Here is a 17,163-nt window from a genome sequence, read left to right on the forward strand (position 1 = left end):
TGATCCTCTGGTGGGCGTGCTTCTAATTTGTAGTCTCTGTGGTGAAAATTAGTAAACACACACACAGGTAGCACAGCTAGAGAACAGAGGGAGAAAAGAAGAGTAACAAACAGAGCAAGGAACAGAATAATAATTGGCTGCTTCCACTTTTCCTATAAAATAATATTTTTTTTTTTTTTTGTAAGAGAAGGTTAGAGCCAATGGTAAGATGAGAGAGGAAGACAAAACAAAATACTTTTTTTTATGGTAGCAGAATGAGTACAATTAAATTTTCTTCTCTTTTTTTTGTTAAGTTTGATTTAGAAGGAGGTTTCTAAACAGGTGTTTGGAAATGGGGATTTCTATCTACCAGGACTGTGATTGTTATTAAAATTTCTTCCGGGGTGAAGGAAAAACAATAACAATGACAGTATTGGTTTCTCAGCTGGTAGGATTGAAAACCATACACCAATTAGAGCGTTTCTAGACGCATGTTCAAGATTTGGCGGACGCCTATCAGTCCTCTTGTTGACCTGCTTTAGCTTTAGCTGGGTAGGATCCCAGGGCGAGAAGGGAAGGTTGGGTGAGAGTCAAACAATTTTGAAACGAAGTGTTCAAGTTTTACAAATATTTGTTAAATGTTTCTAAAGTTCTCTGCTTTTATGATTCTCACAGGTACAAACCCAAAACAGCAGCAGTAGTCAAATCAGAAGAAGACAGCTGAGAGAGAGAGAAAAGAAGGCCTAACAAGTAGAAACAAAAACTTAATTGCAAATTAAATTAAAATTTCAAATCAGTAATGGTATTTAACAATGAAGACATTAAAATTATAAGAGCAATATCAATTAAATTCCTCAGTAATTATTATTGCAATATGAATGCAGAAACTGTAATTAATTATGAAATGAAATTAGAATTTTCCAATCAGTGATGATAGAAAATTTGTAATATTTACTGATGTCATTAAAATTGATAAGAGCAGTTATAATTGAATTAATCAGTAAGTATCATTAGAACAACGAGGACGAGGACCGTGATTAATTGCTAATAAAAACCAACAGCGTTTAAACTGATAGTCAATTAGCCGAAGAGAGAACAAACGTGATAAAAAAAAAAACACTATGCTAACCACTCTGGAGATTGTTTACAATCATGTACAGCAAGGTTTATTAAGTTTGCGTTTGTCAACGTTCTTTTCAATGGGAGGAGAGGAGAAGAGAGATAGGATGCAAAATTATGAAAAAGCAAAAAATGAGGTGAAGAAAGAGTTAAAGTTTAGATGGAACTGGTTAAGTCACTTCAACACTTCAAACACTGCAAAACACTCTGCATTTAAGACCGCAAAATGCTAGCCTTCAATACTACTAACTTTACATAGGCATCTGTGCAAATGTGTTAGTTTCAGTTAGCTTAGCTTATGCTAGGCTTTTGTTTACAAACGGCTCAATATGGCGCTGGCGGACTGCGCCTGCGCACTTGAAAGTTACCCCGGAAAAGGTTTCTCAGGTCTTTCGGGTTACGGCTGTTACTATGGTGACGTACCCTGCAATAAGCTAGCATGTGCTACAGACAGTTTACGTGCATCACGTGAAATGACGGCGCATTTCAACACTTGAACAACCAAAAGCACTATTTAGATTCCCATCTAACAGCGCTGAGCAATCTCAACTCGTTAAGAGTGAGGTAAATTAATCTACAGATTTTCTGTAATTAATACAATAACGTTATTGTAGATCTCGGCGGATCTAAGCACTTTGTGTTAGTCTATTTATTCTACTTGATCAAGGTTTCACAATTCTCCCATAAAATAACGTTCGGACACTCTCTCTGAGCGCCACGTTCTAAGTTCACAAGCTTGTAGTGAATTAAATGGCAAGAGAGCATTAATTAGCTAAGTTAATGGTCTCGAACCGGGAGATGCATAGCCTGACTGGAAGTGGGACACGCACCAACAAATCAAACTATGAAGGCCTTTTAAAAGACAGGAAAATGAGGAAAGCGCTTGCTTCTTTCTTGTGTGCTTTTAGAGCGACTTAGTTTTTGTCTCGACAGACAAAATTTAAATGTTTTACTGCAGTTCACTTCTTTAAACAACAACTCGAGTTGCACATTCAAACATTCAACACGCTGGCATGCCACAATAAAGTATACAGTAACACAACAAACTCTGTTTCTCTGTCTCTAATCTATTCTCAGGATAAAAATAGAAAAGATTCAACACAATGTCTTGGTGTTATTAATCTTAAGCCAAAGTTTGCCTGCATTCTCCACCATAATGTAGTAAATTAGCTTTTTTGAGAGGGGAATTCGAATCTGAATATTCAAAGTCAACCTAATTAGAACTGATTCCAAATTTGATAGTTTTACGCTTTATCAACTGTTCGTCCAGCGAGACGTTAACATCAGTATATCTTAACAATTTGGATATTTATATTATGCCCTGAACACGGTCATAATAACTGTTAGTGATGATTATTAAGCTACGAGCTAGGTAGCAGGATCTGGGCAAAGTTTTAACTTTAAATACACAACACAAGACAATGATTCTTTATAATGAAACATTAATTTATTTGAACTACTCTATAGATTACATGGTACTACGCTAATGAAAACACACACACACACACACACACACAGTTCAAAGGATGAGAGTTAACGGAGTTCTGAGGAAGTCCCAAAAGTCTAGTAAGTTATTCGTTCTTAGATCGCACCAAGAAAATCACAAAAGCATAGATTTGTCTTATCTTTACTGCTTAAGATCAATTCAGCACCAGATTCAGCAGATAAAAGATTTTCTTTATTACTTGCGTTTGCGCTGGAAAGCGGGGTTTCCTTTTCTGCCTGAGGAAGTCCCGTTGCTGATTGGCTGGCAATCTTCCTTGATGACGTCTTTTGGGAAAAGCCCTCGTGGTGAATGGTTGGTTGCCTTGTGACGTAGGAGCTTCGGAAGTCGGTTGCCTTAGGTACGGAGAGTGATGCTTGAAGTTCTTCTGAGAGTTTCTTTGCTTGGCTTTAGACTTTGAAGATTTCGGCAGTCACAGAGTTTCAACGGAAGTTTTGAGAATTACTGGACGACCCAATCGCTTGATGGTGCAGCGTATGAGCGCAAGTTGGAGCGCAGTCGAACACAGGCGAAAGAGTGAAAGAGCACTGAACTGATCAGGGCCATTTGGTTTTAAGCGAGCCGATTTGGTCCATCCCAGAAGTGATTGTCCCAATCAGCTTGTTGCAAGGCGGAGCTACGCCCAGTGTGGTTCCTTTTTCGTGCATAAATTAACATGCTGTTCAATTCATTGTCTGCCGAGAGAAACATGCTTCTTTCTGGAATGTATGGAAAAAGGGGAGGACAGTCCTGAGGTCAAGAAAGTCACGCGGTGTAGTTCTGCTGATCTTCCCGCTCAGACGATGGAGCTGTAAATCTATCTTTCTTGTTTATTGGATTATCGATTTATGCTGAAGCTGGTCAAAGTTACACTGCACATCTGGTCCTTGGATGGTCTCAAACAGAGGTTGATTGAGTCCCGTTATCACTGTTCTTTAGATCCATTGTTTTTGCAGGCCTGAAGCTTGTTTGCTAAATCACTCTCTTCCTGTGTTGTACATGGGTGTGAGCGAAGCTTGGTCAGCAGGGGACAATCAACCATTACACTCCTATACTGCTGTGCTGGTGTGCATTAGAGCCTTTAATAGCCGTTCTATATTAATGCGCTGCTTACTGACACACACACACACACACACACACACACACACATATATCGGAGATCCTCTCTCTCGAATTGGCAATATTTGAGAAAAGGGTTTAGCGATCTCTAGTTATTGGGGGGACTAGCCCCCCTCAGTGTCTACGGTGGTTATCAGACACGAACATATGTTGTGGCACTATCGTGCAGTCTATAATGATATGACGTTAGTTAGCAAATATTAGCGATTTTTTGCAAACATTTTGGCCCTTCCCCTACCCCTACCCCTCCAACCAAAAGAGAATCGAGACGCCCCTACCCCTTCACGTGAACGCGTGAAAGGGGAAGGGCTAAGGGGTAGAATTGGGATTGGGCCTAAGTCTATCACTGCTTTTGATTTCTCTTGAGAAGATAAGCAGAGTGGGAGAGGAACTGCTCGAGACAATTGTCTCCAATTGGCTGACCATGTATCAGTTTTACGACTCGCAAACAGTTAGGAGGGGGAACCTTGATTCTTCTAGAATGTCTGTTCAATAGTTCAGTGGTGAACCCATAGTTTATTTGGGTCATTCGAGACAAAGATCCTACACATCATTTACTCACCCTCAAGTTATTCCAGGTTTGGAATTTTCATTTTTGGGTGAACTATCCCTTTAGCTAAGGTTATAAATATGACTAGTAACTTTTCCCCAATATGGTATTGGTAGTTACTAAAATTAGTTTATTAAAGTATCTCAATATTTCCTCTACTAATTACTTTGTCATAGCTCTAAACAATTTTTATTTTCCTTTCCCGAAATCAGACCAGACCCCTGTACTGCAGGATAAAGCTGAATGTGCCAGCGCTGGACAGGTTTTTTTTAATGACTGTGACACACAGCCTGATTTTTAAAAAAAAAAAGAAAAAAGTATAGATGTTGTGAAAAAAAAATTAAGCTGCATTAAAAAAAATTAACAATGTACATAATTACTTTTATTTACACATGTGAATATGCAAAACAAAAATACAAAATGTACAGAAAGTACTCAGGCTCATTTACAAATTACACAACAAAAATTAATAATGTATAGAACTTATTCATGTCATTTTGAACTTGCATAAAAAAAAAAAAAAAAAAAAAAAAAGCTGGATCTTCTGAGAAGTGAATGGCAACACGGATGGGGTGCTACAGTCTTTTCTGTCTGCCAGTGATACATCATACAGAGTGGTCTCCAGATTGTTTGACATGCCTCGTTCCACTGTCACCGCATTGTCCACCGACTTGAGGAGGTGCTGGCTATTCGCCAAGAGATTCACCTCCTGAAGACCCCAGAACACATGGAGGCAGGGCCGGGCTCAAAACTGATGTTTTTTTTCTGATGTTAAACCTAAGCTATGTTGTAAATAGTTGTAAAAAAGTACTTTCAGTAATGTATAGAACAATTTGTTTAAATGTGTAAAAAAATATATGTACAGGACAAAAAAAATAAATGTATAGAATAATGTTTTGTGAAAAAATTATAAGCTGCATTAAAAAAAATTACAATGTACATAATTACTTCTCTTTTATTTACACATGTGATTAATGTATGTTTTTTTCTGATGTTAAACCTAAGCTATGTTGTATTTAGTATGTTGTATGTTGTAAACAGTTGTAAAAAGTACTTTCAGTAATGTATAGGACAATTTGTTTAAATGTGTTAAAAAAATATATTTACAGGACAAAAAAAATAATGTATAGAATAATGTTTTGTGAAGAAATTATAAGCTGCATTACAAAAATTAACAATGTACATAATTACTTCTCTTTTATTTACACATGTGAATATGCAAAACAAAAATACAAAATGTACAGAAAGTACTCAGGCTCATTTACAAATAAATTACACTACAAAAATGAATAATGTACACAACTTATACATTTCATTTTGAACTTACATTACAAAAATAAACTACAATGTGACATATAAAAAAATATATTGAAAAATTGTAATGTACCCATTTTTTCCCATTGGTTTCTCTTGGCTAATAAATAATGTATTTGTTAAGCATTATCTCAAGAAGAGAAAACAGTCCCTCCATTCTCTCCCTGCTCTCCTGTGCTCTTCTCTCCTCTGTCTCTCTCTCTGGAGTTTGATGTCCTCCCTGAGTAGCTCCACCAGCTCAACACTCACTCCCTCCCCTGTCCCAGGACACTTGCAATCCTAAGGCAGAGCAAATATACCATGCCTGATAACAACATCACAATGACTTTCAACAAAAATCTGTCTATTAACTTGCTTACTTTGTGTTTTTTAAGTCTTTCCCCAGCAGGCTCATTTTCTCCAGAATAGTCCTAAAACAAGAGAAAATGGATAGACCTATGAAAAATATAAAGACAGGTTTGCAATCTTAACATTAGAAAATATGACACAGCAGGACATGCATACTAAATACTGAAGTGCTAAAGTTTGGTTAAAACATTTGTAGTAGACATGACAGCACTACAAAAACACAACAAAAAGAAAGACTATTGCCTAATATAGTGGTTGTCACGGTCACCAGTTCTGTCAGCTAGTCTGAACAGAATAAAAGAGTCCGCTCCCCAGAGTCCGCTCACTAGAGTCCGCTGCCCAGCGTCCAGTTCCTTATCCCCAGTCATCAGCCCTTTGTCTCCATCTCCAAGTGTCATATGCTCTTCCTACAAGAAAGGAAAGTGTTTACCTCTTTATCAAGTCCTGTAAACGTGTGTGTGTGTGTTTGTGTGTGTGTGTGTGGCTCCTCACATGTCTGATCTCCCTCCTGCTCCATCTGCTATGCTTATCTGATCACCTATTGCCTTATTGATGCTGTTGTGTTAAATAAAGCCTGTTTGGAACGTTATTAATCTCTCTCTGGTCTGTGTACCCGTGACAGAAGACTAGACCACAACAGACAACAGCATTATGAGCTCCATTGTTGATCCAGCCACACAAATCCTCTCCATAACCCAAGATGGCCGCCCGATCAAGTATTATGTTGAGTTCCTCTCGCTCGCCCACCAGGTACCTTGGAAGGATGGTACATTAAAGTCAGTGTTCTGGAGTGGTCTGGATGATCCACTCTACCTCCAAGCACCAGCAGCGACAAACCCTGGTACCCTGGCACAATATATCGATCATGTGCTATTGCTAGATGGTTCATTCTTCACAGTGGGCGATGATGATGATGAAGATGATGGTGCCGGTGTAACTCAGTTGCTGACACCCCAACCCCCTTCAGTTCTCCTAGTACCGTCAGTTTATTTTTCCGAGCCCACTCCAGTCCCAAAGTCTATCACAGTGGGTGAAATCTCAGTTCCAGAGTCTCGTCTAGCCATGACCGTCATTCCAAAATCCCATTCCGAAATGGCCGTCGCACTTGTGCCCCTGAGAGTACTGGTGGAATATGAGGGGATGTCTTGGAGCCCAGAACTGACTCCAGTCCCCAAATTGAACCCAGACTTTGCTCCTGTCCCCGAACTCCATCCAGAGTTGACTTCTACTCCTGAGTACAGTCCAATAAAGGCTCCAGAATAAAGTCCAATAAAGTCCAATAAAGGTCCGCTTTAAAAGAGAGTCCGCTCCACAGAGTCCGCTCCCCAGAGTCCGGCCAGGAGCCCAACTCTCCTTCGTCTCCGCTGGTCCCATCCAGCCCTGCTTCGTCCCCTGAGCCCTCTGTGTTACCAAACTTCGCTCCTCCAGTGCCCGCTCCACGAAAACGCCCACCAGAGCCCGCTCCTCGTAAGCGCCCTCCAGTGCCCGCTCCGGCTAAGGCCACGGAGGATCCGCCATGGCAACCTGAACTGCCTGCTCCGCCATGGCTCCCAGAGCTCCTTGATCCGCCCTGGAGGCCCTCCTTGTCCCCCCCCCCCAGTTCCTGCCCTGCACCAGCCTCCAGGGTGCCCTCCCCGGTGTAACTGTTACGGCGCGGGACGCGCCTTCCGGGAGGGGGAAGTACTGTCACGGTCACCAGTTCTGTCAGCTAGTCTGAACTTTATTTCCCGTCATCCCTCCTGCTGCTAACCTGCTCATTGTCACCAATCATCTAATCACGATCACCCGCTGTCTCTGATTCCACCTGCACTGGTTATAAGGACTCACCACACACACACACACACAGTTTGTCTAGTCTCGTCTAAGACCTTCCAGATATTCGCCTTGTATTGTTACTCACCTGAAGTCTACATACCCGTTGTTTGCTTGCACCCCCAAGTCTCCTATCTCCGATCTCCAGTGTCCAGTTCCTTATCCCCAGTCATCAGCTCTGTGTCTTCATCTCCAAGTGTCGTGTGCTTTTCCTACAAGAAAGGAAAGTGTTTACCTCTTTATCAAGTCCTGTAAACGTGTGTGTGTGTGTGGCTCCTCACCTGTCTGATCTCCTTCCTGCTCCATCTGCTATGCTTATCTGATCACCTATTGCGTTATCGATGCTGTTGTGTTAAATAAAGCCTGTTTGGAACGTTATTCATCTCTCTCTGGTTCTGTGTAACCGTGACAGTGGTTGTCTTATTGTTTGTGGGCTTTGTTTGTTTTTGTTTTTTTAAAACCCTGGCTTTCAACACTTGTTTCGCTAGGTATTTGAGTAAATAAAAACACAATACTTGCATTTCAGTGTGAATTCCCCCACAGAACTGTCATCCTCCATGTTCTTTGAATATAAATTCCATCAACTGTGCGCAAGTGATTCTGGGATATGCTAGGGTGCGAAGTGTCCATCAGTTGTACACTTCTTTTTCCTGGGAAATGGAGGGTGCATTTGAAGTCGCTTTCGAAATACGTCAGCCTTTGTCGCGCCGCGGTGACGCATTCGGCCTTGGAATGCGGTCTTCGGAGGGTGCATTCTGAATTGGGACAGCTTTCGTCGTGATGCTGTGACGCAATCACACTTCAAATTCGCACTTCGGAGTCCGCACACTTCACTTTGGGACACAGCTTATGTGTGCAGTGCATATGCGGTCCATATGTGATATGGAAGCAGGAAGTGGTCATTGTGTTTTCACACAGGACACTTTTGCAGTGTGCTACTTCAATCCGTTCAATTTGTGGCTTCTATATATAATAAATACAACAATGGGTAAGTAGTTTCCCATTCTGTGGATAGTAAATTGAAATGCTTTTAAATTTATTGAAAAAGCTTTATCACCATTATGACTGTTTATTTTGCATGTAGTGCGTGTTGTTGACAGGAGAAAGGCTCTATATGTTGCTACGAAGATTACGGAGAAGGACGAGACGAGTGTGGGTTCACTCACTCAACCAGCAGAGAAGACAACTTGGAAGCATATTACCACCTTGTCTCCGAACTTCGCCTTGACATTGACCGGCACATGAAATACTTCAGAATATCTGCTGAGCAAATGGATCGAGTTCTTTTTTTTTCTTGACATTTAGTAACTGTAGAACATATTACATTTTATTACATAATTTCATATGATGAAATTATTACAATTTAGTGTCAATCATTGTTAATTTTGCCCACAAACAATCTGCTATTCAGTGCTTGCAGTGCAGCAAAAATAGACTCTGTGCGGTGCGGATCACTGCACTGCTGTATACGCACCGTTCCTGGAACGCATTCCCAGACTGCATCCGCATGCAGTGTGAAAGCTGTAACCTGTTAACATGGGTACGTAAAAAAAAATATGCACTGCAAATGGAGTATGTGTGAAACAGGCTTGAACCCTGTGTAAAACATCTCAACAGCTTCACTATACCAGCATAAAATGCTACAGAAATTAATATTCATTGTGTTATTGTCTGGTATGCGTTCCTGAGACAATATCAGATTTTTTTTAGACAAATCTGAACATTTGTTTACATGAGCTTTTGTTTTAGCCATTCTTTTGTTTTGTTCTGAGAAAGAGAACTGGAAATCTCGTCTTGAAATCCAAACCAGGGAATTCACATGCTTAAAGATTAAGTTGGCCGTTATAATGAGGCGGGTGATGTTAATTGTTCAAGGGATCTTTTTGGTTGTTTTTTTTCTTTCCCCTCTAATTCCAGACAAATATCTGACAGTAGCTTTGCATGGCAAACCTGTTTAATGAATGACTAATCCCACGAGGCACATTATGGCAAAACTGTCACACATCGTATTGTGGCAATTTTAAGTTGATTTTACTTTATCATCCTCTGGTAATGCTCAAACATTTGGCTTTTTCTTTAATGCAGGGGCTTTTTGTGGGAAGGAAACAGCAGTGAACTAAATCTGGTTCTCCCCCCCTCTCCTTTGAATCCACCCCCCACCCACCCAGTGTCGAGGCAGGGCTGGAATGGCTTCTTTATTGGGCTGACAGCTTCAAGGCTCTGCTATTCCCATCAAGCCCTCAAACAAAAGGGTGAGCTGAGCTTCAGTAAGCGCATTCACGTCATGCTCACACCACTGTCAGCCAGTGTAAACCACAAGTAATATCATGGTATTGTGGGCATGTTGTAAATCACACAGAACAATGGACAATGAGCAACAATCACACAGTAAGGCACCGTCGCCCATGTCAACAGAGGCCAAGATCTAGAAACACTGAACTAAACTCTCCATGAACACTAAAAACTGCTGGGTTAAAAACAACCCAGCGCTGGGTCAAAAAGGGACGAACCCAGCGCTGGGTTGTTTTAACCCAACAAGATGGGTTATATGTTTGACCCAGCATGCTGGGTTGTTTTTTTTATGGTTTAAAATTACTACATTGCTGTGCTAAAATGAACCCAAATCAAGCTAGACATTAAACCTACAAATCTTGTTCATTTTAAAATCACTTTTACACACACAGAATGACTATCAAAAGGTAAATATTTACTTAAAACAAGAGAAAACAGTCAAAAGTAACATGCATGCAAGAAGAAATGCAGAAAAGTATGGCATTAACAGCTATAAATTATTTAATATACTATAAATATAGAGTTTATAAATGAAGTATTGAACATTTGTTGAACTTAACTTTTAAGATCAAATTGGACTTTTTTGGTAAATTTTATATATTGTATAAAAATATTACACAAAAACACTATTATACAATAGCTGTACAATTAGTTAATAATTAAGTTCTTTACAAACTATTCTGGCATGACAGTAAATAAACCACAACATTAACACTGAAATTATAACATTTAACAGAAGCATATGTGTGAAAGAATGTGAGCATGTGTATGAATGACAAGAGTGTAAACTCCATTTCTACTAAACAACACACTGATATTATAACATTTATCCGAAACATATATGTGAAAGAATGTGAGCATTCATGTGTATGAATGACAGAGTGTAAACTCCATTTCTACAAAACAACACAGAACAAGCATTTAACATTTTGTTTTTACAAATTATACACTTACAGTTTGTTTCATAGTCCATGAATGCAGATCAGGCATCACTGCCACTTTTCATGATCTCTTTAGCATAACTGATGTAGTCATGAAGAAGCCCCATCAGCACAGCGAAGGCATGTGACATCTTTTACATCATCCAGGGCAGCCTCCTCCTTTAAAACCACTGTTGCAACAGTTTGGGGGAAAGGACATTCTCCTCTTTGACTGTATAAACATATTATACAAAAACACTATTATACAATAGTTGTACAATCAGTCACCGCCTGTTCTTCATCAGTGGCCTAAAAAGAGAAAAACATTTGAAAAAAGAAATTATTTAATTAAAATATATCCATTTTCGGATAGAGGTGCATCCACATCAGTAAGGATAGGTAAATAGTCTGTTTTATCATTTCAACCACTTTGTGTGGTTGTTTAATGTCTCTGTCTACCACAGCGCTCTAGAATGCTATAATGGCAGCACTAGTGTGAGGGCATGTAATATTGTTTAAATAAATATATTGCTTTCAGAAAGCTACTTCTTTACTGAAACATTAAAACAGACATGACATTCACATACCTCACAAATTTTCATAAATGTGGAGGGCTGCTCTTTAAAGGGTTAGTTCACCAAAAATTGAAAATGGTCATAATTTATTCTCCCCCATGTTGTTCCAAACCCATACAAACTAATAATAACAAATAAATATATTTAATATTCTCTTAATTTTTGTCCTCCATTGCAAGTCTGGGAGACCAGTATTTTCTTCTGAACAGACATGTTCGCTATGATATAATTTAAGGTTTATTCATATATAAATATTGGAATGGATTACTTGTACAATAACTCTGTATTTTTGAAGCTTGAAAATACTGATTTTCTAGACTTTCAATGGATTAACAAAAAATTAAAAATATCTTCATTTGTGTTCTAAAGATAGACAAAAGTCTTATAGGTTTGGAATGACCTGAGGGCAAGTAAATTATTTTTTTTTTGTGTGAACTATTCATTTAAGAAAGGAAGCCCAAGAATGATGACTCTCCAAATCAGACAACTTCAAAGTTGGTTTGAGTTCTGCAATGAAAAACACAGACATCAATGGTTTGCATAAAATATGTACACGCAATCATACTGTTGTTGCATCAAAATGTGAAGTAAACAGGCAGGAGACAACAGAAACATTTATTTTCTAAAAATAACTCATCAATCTCAAAAGAATGATGCTCTCCTATGTCTCTGGCTTTCAACATCTACAAAAACAACAAACATTCTTTTAACTCTTAGTAAAAAAAAAAAATGATAACACGCAATTATGAAGTTTACTTGCCTTAAACCGTCTTTCCCTCTCTTCTGAAGAAGCTGAGAAAATCGCCTCCTCACACAAGCAGGGTTCTGTGTCATTAACTCCCGGCGTGGGCACAATGAAGACAAAGCTCAACAAGTCTGAAATATAACATGCAAAACATTAAAAGTACATTCAATTCAACCGCGAAAACGAAGATAATTAACATGTAAATATGTGAATACGCCTCAAAAATGTAAATATTGTAAAATAGTATGCAAATATGACATAAGACACTCACTGACGTTATATTAAAAGCACCTCTTCCATTCAGTAAAAGAGTTGACTATTTCTGAGGCGAAATCCGCGAACGTGTATTTTTCAATATAAGCTCTTTTCGGAATATTTCCGCCTTCCATGAAATCTCAAAATACTACCGGACTCAAACAATGAATATTGACTTTACATTTTTAATCTTTCCTTACCATAAACGGTCTTTCACTCGCACTCGCTTCCATATGAAGACGCTGAGAAAATGGCGGATTCTCGCACTGGTCTTGTCCGATGTTAACGTGACGTGTGTGCTCTCTTTCACGTCCGCATTCCCAACAGCGCCGCTGGGTTATAGACCAAGACCAATTTTCAACCCAAATTGGGTTAAAACAACCCAGCATCCTTACCCTGCGGTAGTGATGTGACAATTGATACCGCAGCTCCAATGCTCCGACGCAGTTTTCAAACCATTATTGTATCACACACTGTGCCGATGCTTGTATCGAAATGACAATACCACGTGATTGATGATGTTTGAAGCTTCAAACGTCATGCAGTATCGGAAGGTGGTTTGAAAAAACTGGCGCTTCACGATCCCATGCATAAAAGGATTATTCAGTCACTTTGAGGGCTGTCAGTAGGACATTTAATCTTGTTTATAACTGGGGTCTCAGAGACCCCGAACGCAACATAAGGGTAGGCCTATAACAGCTCACCCAAATTGTTTTTTTCAGCTACCCACGTCAGTTATTAATTATGATCACATGTTTGTGTATTTTATATTATTGATGGATATGTGAATCCGTTGACCAAGCTTCACATGACACGAGTTGTGGTCTCATTGGCACAAATTAATTTAGATGAGATTATAGGTCTGTCAGATTAGATATTGTATTGATCCCAGATTGATTCCACTCTTGAATGTCACAGACTTCTGAAGCCTTGCCTGGTCTCATGCTTTTTCAAACCATTCTCTGCTCCGCCATGATTTGTCAGAAATGATGGAGAAAACAAGTCCGACCACCATGATGTCGCTAATGCACACTGTGTTAAAAGCTTTGCGTAATGAACCGTTTTTCGGCACAATTTCATGAAAGCCTCAAACGCTTCAGAAAGCCTCGGTTTCCCATCACTACCCAGCGGTCTCAACCCAGCATTTCGGTTGAAAAAACAACCCAGCGTTTTTTAGAGTGAATGTAGGGAAACTGTTGTTCTGCTCTTATTTATTGTTATTATCTACAGGGTTGAATTCTCTCATTTCTCACAGGTACAGAAGGAGAAGAATCAGAAGTAACTGCTCTTACACAGGGCTTGATGAGATCATCTATGGCAGGTGTTGTGGCTGACTGAGTGCAGGTGTTGACCAGAAGGGATGCTGGGAAATGTAGTTCCCAGTGGACTGGGCTGGTGACTGAGGATAGTGAATGGATTGGTGACTGGGGTTTGTGACACCATTTATATGTCTCCTTTTATTTTTCACCTGGGATCTGAATAGAGGATTTTTTTTATTTGGCATCTCTGAATGAGGCATCATTGAGGGCCCTGCTGAATGGGATTCTGGTTTCTCCACCAGGCTTCATCAATAGCTTCATTAGACATAAAGGGATAGTTCAACCCAAAATGAAAATTCTGTCTTCATTTACTCACAAATGAAGGTATTTTGAAGAATGTTATGGTCCATACAACATTGGACCCCATTGACTTTCATTATATGGACAAAAAAGAAATTTTTCAACATCTTCTTTTTTTGACAGAACACACAAATTTAACCTCGCCATAAAAACCATGCTGATGAATAACAGCAGTTATGTTAAAGGGATAGTTCACCCAAAAATGAAAATTTGTCCATTAATTACTCACCCTCATGTTGTTCCAAACCCATAAGACCTTTGTTCATCTTCGGAACACAAATTACGATATTTTTTATGAAATCCTGAATGAAAGTCAGAGCTTTCTGACCCTGCTTAGACAGCAACGCAACTGACACGTTCAAGGCCCAGAAAGGTAGACAGTTGAAGGACATCGTTAAAATAGTCCATGTGACATCAATGGTTCAACTGTAATTTTATGAAGCTGCAAGTATATTTTATATGCGCAAAGAAAACAAAAAATAATGACTTTATTCAGCCATTTTTTCTCTTCCGTGTCAGTCTTCGGTGCATGTTCACGAGAGTACCACAACGCATTAGTGTGGTGCTGCTGACGAAGGAGCCGGCATTCTGATGTAGAACATCCATCTCTGAGTTCATTGTCTGTATATTCTGTTTCGAATAAGAAAGGCTGGACAAAAAAAATCGCAAGTCATCCTCCTGTTTACAGAGACTGTTTTATGTACAGCTTGCATCTTCTTCTGCTTGTAAACAAGGTGCAGCGCATCCTCGTTCTATGTCAGAATGCCGGCTCCTGCGTCAGCAGCACCACACACATGCATCGTGGTATTCTCATGAATGTGCGTTGAAAACTGACACGGAAGAGAAGAAATTGTTGAATAAAGTCATTATTTGTTTTTCTTTGGGCACAAAAAGTATTCTCGTAGCTTCATAACATTACACAGCAGTGGCTCTTAACTATTGGTTTGCAGCCCAAATATAGGTCAAAGGCCATACATCCAACCTAACTCCACAATATTTCACTGTAAGTTCACTAACTTCACTAAGATGACTGAAGATACAGACATGTTCACTTGAAAAAAGGAACATACATGCCAAGCACATGGTGTTGGTTGCAGTAAATTATTAGCCATCACAATTCAGCATACATGGCAACAAACATGTAAGTAAAAATGCTTATATCGTTGGGCTAAAAAATTTTTTCTTTAAATGTTTCTTTTTTAAGTTTTTGTTTTGTTGGTTTGTTATTGATATGGGGCTTCAAGTTTTCAAAAAAGCACAAATATGTAGTACAAAAAAAGCACAAATATGTGGTCTCACATTGCACATATATGTAAATGTTACAGATTACATTACAGATTACATAAGATTATCAAACATGTTGCAGTTTACAATAATCAGTAAATGGTCTTGTGGACTGGGGAAGGTGTCATAAGATGGGAGTATGTCTATATCTGTCACAGAGTCTAGTTGGTGTGCCCCTTATTGTCACTAGAGGGCACACTTTGTAGTTTTGATTTGTTTCTCTGGACTTCAGTTCCCATCACCCTTTGCTTTGACATTGTAGTGTAGCGAATCAGCTCATAAGGGAAATATGAATAATTAATCATAACTAGTCATAATTAATTATAAATATTTAGATCCGATGTAGATATTTACTTGACCTCTCAGGGTCAACTGTCTTGTCAATTCTAAGAACGTTAATTTCCTGGTTAAGGGAAATAACTTTCTTACTGTACAATTCTACAAAGAGCTCGTAGCATAAATCTGCTCTATTCCCGGAGAAGCTTCAAGGGCTGGAGGAATTGCGCCAGAGGGGAATGGAGTTACAGGCCTTTATCCAGAGATTCTGGACTGGGGCGGAGAGGCTGGGCGTTCAAGGTATGGGCATTAAGGACATTTTTAATCGTTGTCTGGATGAACCTCTATTGCAGTGGGAGGTGGAACTGGTGAAGTGTCTGGATTTCTGGAACTTCTCCAGATATTTGCAGCTCCGGAAGGAGAGTAAGATTAATCACCATCACCAGAATCTATCTGCAGGGACCATCCCACCCATACCTCACTCGTCTAATCAAGTCCAGAACCAGTCATCTATTCCCACGCTTAAGTGGAGGAAGAGACTGGGGAGGGTAGCAAAGTCGACTCTGGTTGTCTTGAGTCCGGTGGTCCTGGAGGACCCGACTCCAGTGGTCTCGAGTCCAGTGGTCCTGGAGGACCCGTCTCCGGTGGTCCCAAGTCCGGTGGTCCTGGAGGAACCGACCCTGGTGGTTCCAGAAGTTACTGAGCAGTCCACTCTTTTTATCTCTCCCATGATCCTTGCCCTGCCAGCTCCTCCCAGGATCCTTGCCCTGCCGGCTCTTCCCAGGCTCCTTGCCTTGCTAGCTCCTACCAAGCTCTTTGCCCTGCTGGCACCACATAAGCTCTCTGTTTTGCTGGTCCCACGTAAGCTTCCTGCTTTGTTGGCCCAGGAGCCTGCCCCAGAGCCCGCTCCAGTCCGGCAGTCTTCAGAGTCCACTCCAGAACCCGCTTCAGTCTGTGAGCCTTCAGAGTCCACTCATGAACTTACTCCGGTCCGGGAGTTTTCATAGTCCATTCAAGAACCCGCTCCAGTCTGTGAGCCTTCCGAGTCCACTCATGAACTTACTCCGGTCCAGGAGTCTTCAGAGTCCACTCTAGAATCCACTCCAGTCCAGGAACCTTCAGAGTCCACTCAAGAGCCCGCTCCAGTATGTAAGCATTCCGAGTCGACTCTAGAATACACTCCAGTCCAGGAGCCCTCAGAATGTAATCCAGAGCCCGCTCCAGTCAGTGAGCCTTCAGAATTAACTTCAGAACCCGAGGTGGTGGGTTCTGCTGGGGAGCTCCTCGAGGCGGCGGCATCCGCTTCAGCTCCCCTCTGGGCGTTGCTGTCCATTCCCAAACACTCAGCCTGCCTTGTCATGGCCAAGGAGACTGTGGTTGAACTGTATGCCTGTCCCGTTACAGCCGTTAAGGCTGTTACTAACATCTCTCTGCTTATCTTTGCAGTACTACTGCTAGGAGGTTCATCGGCCC

At 40.3% G+C, this 17,163-nt stretch overlaps 1 long non-coding RNA gene across 1 annotated transcript; it reads left to right on the forward strand.

Annotated features, from left to right (window-relative positions):
* The first annotated feature begins 15,901 nt into the window (after nucleotides 1-15,901).
* Nucleotides 15,902-16,181, forward strand: LOC107675888 (uncharacterized). Its single transcript, XR_001632652.1, has 2 exons — nucleotides 15,902-15,990; nucleotides 16,091-16,181. It is a non-coding gene; the product is annotated as an uncharacterized LOC107675888 (long non-coding RNA).
* The last annotated feature ends 982 nt before the right edge of the window (nucleotides 16,182-17,163 follow it).

The sequence above is a fragment of the Sinocyclocheilus anshuiensis genome, unplaced genomic scaffold, assembly GCF_001515605.1.
Source record: "Sinocyclocheilus anshuiensis isolate Anshui unplaced genomic scaffold, SAMN03320099.WGS_v1.1 scaffold2603, whole genome shotgun sequence".
In the NCBI taxonomy this organism is placed as follows: Eukaryota; Metazoa; Chordata; class Actinopteri; order Cypriniformes; family Cyprinidae; genus Sinocyclocheilus; species Sinocyclocheilus anshuiensis.